At 39.8% G+C, this 6,000-nt stretch overlaps 1 long non-coding RNA gene across 1 annotated transcript in view; it reads right to left on the bottom strand.

Moving 5' to 3' along the window:
* LOC110393734 overlaps positions 423-6,000 on the bottom strand; it is a 28,912-nt gene continuing 23,334 nt past the window's right edge. The window contains exon 2 of the long non-coding RNA XR_002435163.1: positions 423-678. This is a non-coding gene — a long non-coding RNA (uncharacterized LOC110393734). The remainder of the gene's footprint in view (positions 679-6,000) is intronic.

Raw genomic sequence — 6,000 nt, 5'->3', positions numbered from 1 at the left:
GATGTTGCTCCTTTTGCCTCTCTGCCCTGGTTGCATGCAACATAGAACCTATGTGTGATCATTTCTGCCAGCTGAAAGATATAGTTACTGTTAGTAATGTATAGGATGTTTACTAGGTTTTTCTTAACACATGTGTCTTTTGCTATGATGAGGTGCTTTTGAGTCAAGACTTTTGGATTCATTTGGGTGAGTTCATTGTCCTTCGTTAGCTATGTTTCAAAAAGAAATTTGCACCTCAGTACTTCCAAATACAGACCTGTCAGTCTTGAGTCAACTACACTGCACGTGGAAGGTCAGTGCAAACCCCAGAGGCTTGAGCATTTTCTGAGGAGAGGGGGAGCCCCCAACACTGCTTGTGTGGTTTGTAGGGAAATGGGTCTCTTGTTAGCAAAGAGCCAGTGTGGTTTCAGCATGCCAGGGGGTGTTGCTGACAGTTCTTTATTCTCTCAGGAGGTGAGATCAGGCACTGGGCAGGTACAGTTCTCAGTGGGCCAACAGCCATCATCATCCTCACTAATTCTCTTCTCAGGAGCTCAGGCTGTCTGCCTGCATTCCAGCAGAGCTGTGAGTTGGTGGATATCAGACTTTACCAAAAGCATCTCTGGTGACTTCTGTGGTGGCACAAGATATGTCTGTGATGCTGGTCTTTCTGATCATCCGCAAGGAGAGGAGCCTTTCCTACACAAGCAGAATGAATAGAGGCAAGATTATCCTGTGCCCGTATCAAAACTAGTCATTACTGGAGTCCCAGCATACACAAACATACAATATGGATACTTGTCCCTCAGAATTTTGGTTCTCCTACTGCAAAGAGCTCAATCTCCTTTCAGTTTTTTTCCCAATATAATAAAAAGCTTCCTTGACTTGAAACATCATTGTAGCATGACAAATTTCACATGGTTTCACCTAGAAACAATTTTTTAAAAAAATTCTTAGTAACTGGATGATGAGCTTTCTTCAGAAATCATGTCCAAGACTGGCAGCTTTGTTGTCATTGATCTCTCTACTTGTGCTTCGACACAGAGACCTATTTGGGAATGCTCAGCTTTAGCTTTCCCTGGCTCCACAGGTTCAAGTCACTTCAGCTGGAGAAACAGCTTTAGGAAATGTTGATTAAAAAAAGAGAAAAGATCAGTCATACTGCTCTGCTAATTACATTGGCCATATTAATGGCACAGACTGCTCATTTTCAGGCTCTGTTGGAAAGATTACCCAGAGAGGTGTTATTCTCTCAGAACAGTGTCAGATGTCACCCTGTAGGATATTAAAACCAAGTCAAGACTGTGTTGAAAAATATATTTTTTTGTCTGTACAGTAACACATACAACACTAGATCGCAGTAAAAAAGAAATCTCTGCTGAAAAAATGTTAATGTGGGCTGCCAAATGGGAGAGATTTTCCATAGTTCACTATTAGTGTAAGACCTCAGCTCTCATGGAATATGCTGTCTTCTTATGAACTGCTCCTTAATGAGAGCAGAGAATCAGGGTTTCACATCTAGATGAATGACAGTAAAGTTGGGAAGGTGTTGTTTCTGTTTTTCTTTCTTTTTCTTTTTAACACAAGCACTAATTGGCCTTAAATAAAATGGAGTAGAACAATAGATTTATGATATTTTTGTGAAGAAAAACCAGATTTCAGGCATTCAGGGAAACAAGCTCCCCTTTTATGAGGTAATTATGATTTAGTGTTTACTGTCTCCCTGTTGAGTCTGGGTTGCTTTTAAAGTGGCTCTGGGATGAATGTCAAAAATGGAATTTACAGTCAAACCTTTTCAACATGTAAAGTGCAGGAGACATACATTATTTTTCTAAGCAGTATTTCCTCTGTGCCTCTACCTTGCTTCTTTTCAGAAGAACACCTATAAATTGTCCCCTATGGACAGGTTGCTGAATCATCAGAAAATAGTTATTTTGAAAGAGTTTGGAAAGTCCTCTAAGAATTCAGATATTTCTTCTAATAGCAGTCATCTTTCAAGGTCCACTTCCATCTTCCACTTAGAAGTCAAACTTTACTTGATTTAAAAGGATCAGAATCAAGTAGAGAAGATGACCTTTCACACAGGCTCACCATTAGGTTTATTTCTTGTTTAGCTCGGGGAAAAGTCTTGGCTTGGAAGAAGGTTCCATTCAGGGTTAGTTTGGGGGCATTCTGGGAAATGAGGCAGTAACACTTCTGCTCTTTGTCCATTAACTTACCCTGCACATTCAGCAATCTGTCCTAACACCACACAGCGGCTACGTGCTCGGCAAACCCAGCACATCACTCACATCTCTGCAGCTCCTGAAGAAGTGTTTCCAAAAAATATCTCAACATTGCTGATTTCACACCTGCACGATTTACTTTCTAATCTCTTTTCTCTTCCTACCCCGCTACCAAATTTCCAGTCAGGAAGTAGGATTTAGGAATCATCAAGGAGAATAAAACAATCAACAAAATGCAAAGAATTGCAGTAGTGTGGGACTGCGCACCAAGTAACTTTGCAATGCAAGACAGGCTGTGGGTGAAATATGAATTTGGCAGGGCTGCTGGTGCTCAAATCATGTGCTTGTGCGGTCTAAGAGGTTTCTTTTGCTGTACAGCTTTCAGCATACAACTTCCCTAAAAGACCAGTGGCACAGAAAAAGTGTGCTTCAGCCCTAACAGAAAATATCCATTAAAAGTACAGGAAAATGACTATCCTTAGAAAAAAAGATGGAAATACAATCAACACTGGCAAAGGGTGAACTTGCTTCAGCTCTTCATTGTGTAAAAGTAGAGGAATCTAGTGTAAGATCACTAAACAGATGGACTCCTTAAAAACAATGCAAATCACAAGTGGTTTATCTGTGAAGATAACTGGTCCAAAAGGTATTGAAGGCCAGATGTTCACTAGCTTTCAAATAAAAGGGCACAGGCAATTCCCAGTATTGCAAAAATTGATTAGCAATGAGCATTAGCCATGAACAGTACTGTTGTGCAAGTCAGCCAGCATTTAAAAGTCTTGCTGATCCTTACTAAGATGCTTATTCATCTGCCTATCTCCTCTGGCTGATCTGCACCCAAATGTTCAAGCTGCTTTTTCTCCACCACTTCAGTTACACAACTGAGAGCCCAAGGAGTGATTGCTAATTCTCAAATGTTTTATTTATGACAAACATTGATGCAATTAGTTGGCGCGATGGGCAAAGCAAATAAGCTGCAGGTTGAGTGAGTTTTGGAAGAGTTTCAACATCCGACAAGCCTCGGAAAACATTCTTGCTGCGTAGGACTTGATAACTATCAAGGCAATTAATGGTGTTTGGAAAGCAGTATGGAAGGGGTGCGCTCACAGCTCCAAAGTGTTTGGGGAAAAAGATGATGATGTAGCTCAAACAGCAAGCCTTGGGTGGAAACCTGTGTTTGACAAAACCAAAGAGACAAGTATTCAGGAGATTTACATGGAGCTGAATGCACTGAAGGAGAGCTGAGGAAGAGAAGAGAGAAAGGCAATAAAAATGTGGAATGACAGTTAACAGTTAAAAATCTGTCCTAATTGCTAGAGAACGCATAAAGCTAATTCGTTTTGTGTTAGAAATAGGCCTGAACATGAACTGAAGCTTGAAAACAAATACTACTAAGATTGTTTCAGTTCATCAAGAAATGCATAAACAAAAAAGCAAATGAAGTCATTAATTCCTGTGATTTTTTTTTTTAAGAGCACAGTGGCCTCTGTTGTTGTCTTTCCTGCTTTGGTGGAACTCAGTCCACTGCACCTGAATCTCTTTTGCTTCCCTATTTCTTTACCATCTGTGCCTGATGATGACCTCAATGATCTTTTATTGCCAACCTACGTCACTTCCCATTATTTTTGGTGGTATCTTTCCCATCTGTCTGCAACATGTGCATACTCTACATTTTTTCACGCATATTATTACTATTTTACATTTATTTTCATGTAATTTCATCATCTTATAATTGACCTTTGTCTTCATGCTATCTTTTATTTCAATACATTTCTATGTATATAAATATGTTTTGCGATACTAGAGGGTTTGGTGAAAGGGGTTGAAGCATATTCCTGTTTTTTTCTGTTGAAGAAAGTTTGCTAGTGCTGACTTTGCTACTATGGGCTTCTCTTCAAAAGGCATGTACTGGTATTGGAGAGGGACTGCTGTGTGCTCATCACAGCCTTACTGAGTACAACCCACCTTTACCCAGTGCTCTCATCCACCTCTTCCTGGTAAACTGCAGGTATTTAAAATTCCTGGAAAAAATAACAATATGGAAGAAAAAAATCCCTTGTGACTTTCTCATTTTCCTGCCTGCTTGGACAGGGGTAAAAAAAACTGAGAGCTACAAGAGTTACTTTTTAAATTTTTATTATTTTTTTTATCTAAATCCTTAAGAATCTGAACTGCGTTATGTAGTTTTATGTATGATGTATAAAATACTGCTTGGTGTGAGTATGTAGAGCATCAGTTCATTACTTTTGTATAGATCAGAGATGCCTACTCTTAGAGACTGCTACTTTATGCACTAACAGACTTTAGGTGTATTTTTGGTCATTAAAGAGACCACGTAAAATTCTGGGAATAGAATGGTTCATTTGTAAACAAAATGCAAGATTGTACTGCAGTAAGCTGGTCATGCAGCTGCTGTAAACTCTTTGGTTTCTATAGAAGAGTTCTGGAAAATCAGCATACCTCTGTGCACATTTGTGTGTTGTAGTTAATGTAGCAGCAAATCAAAGGCCAGCACTAAACTTCATCTGTGGTATGCAGCCGTTGGAATGACTTAAGACACAATATTGTGGAAAAAAATAACTCAATTTGAGGTGGATCTTTGGGTTTAAATAAAGGTAGCACATTAAGTTGGAGAGATGAACATCCCCATCATGTGTATGGTGAGAGAGGTGACAGTCCCAGCTACAGAACACAATGAAGAGCATGTGGTAGAGTCAGAAGAAGTAAATGGGAGGTCACAAACCAAAATACAGGGAGTCAGAGGAGAGCTTTGGAAATCGGCTAGAACCTTCTGAGATACACAGAAGCAGGTGGTGGCTCTGATAGGACTAAACACAGTACACATTTTGTCTCATGCATGGATTTCATTTTAGAAGAACCTCTGAATATAATTGCGGCACCTGATCCAGAAAAAGGTGATCTGGCAAACAGGATAATTCAAGAAAAGAGTTTAATGTTGCATGATTTAGGACGGAAAATAATTATTACAGGCCAAATCACAGCACCAAAAAAAGTTGTTTTCAGTACATACACAGTAAAGTAAGTCTGAATAAACTAAACTTCCAAAGAAAATACATCAGTCTTTTAACAACTGTAGCACTGATAAAAACAAAAAACAAAAAACGCGGGATCCTTTTTAGAATCGCTGAGAACAAATATCAGAATGGCTTCATGAAGCACTGCATTAAGGCGTTGCATTCTGTAAGAGTGTAATGAGAACAGAGAGAAGGGATGAAGTAAGTGTCCCTACTTAACTCGAGCTCAACAATGTCATTCCTAAGAAAACAAATGTTATTGGATTTCCAGTAATGCTTTAGGAACAGAAGACAAGACCTTGACAATAATTAACTTTTGATAATTTGATTCCCAAAGCAAGCAGGGAATTAAAAAAGAACTGGTGCGGAGGGTGAGACACTCTTGTGTCTGCATGTGTTCATGGAGAGGCTGAAGAAACCTTCCCATCCCAAAAACATCCCCAGTGACACCCAGCACAAGCTGCACATCCTGCCTCCATGGGTGAGCACCAGTACAAATGCAAGGGGGTTCTGCGAGAAAGAAAACACCTTTTCCTGGCCTCCCAGCACTATCTGAATGTGAGAAGTGGATTTGAGGAAAAGTAATGTCTCTTAACACCCTGTTGGGTTGCTTTTGGGAATAAGAGTTGCTGAGCATGTCTGGGGAGAAGTCAGGGGCCTGAATACAATTTCTGTGCAAACCTGAATCCCAATCTTCCTGGTCCTCCAAAACGAGGACTGTAGAGTATGAAAGCACACAAGAGCACATGAAAAATGGAAAA

Source organism: Numida meleagris, chromosome 2 (assembly GCF_002078875.1).
Source record: "Numida meleagris isolate 19003 breed g44 Domestic line chromosome 2, NumMel1.0, whole genome shotgun sequence".
NCBI lineage: Eukaryota > Metazoa > Chordata > Aves > Galliformes > Numididae > Numida > Numida meleagris.
The sequence above is the reverse complement of the archived record's forward strand: the minus strand, read 5'-3'. Positions and strand labels throughout refer to the sequence as shown.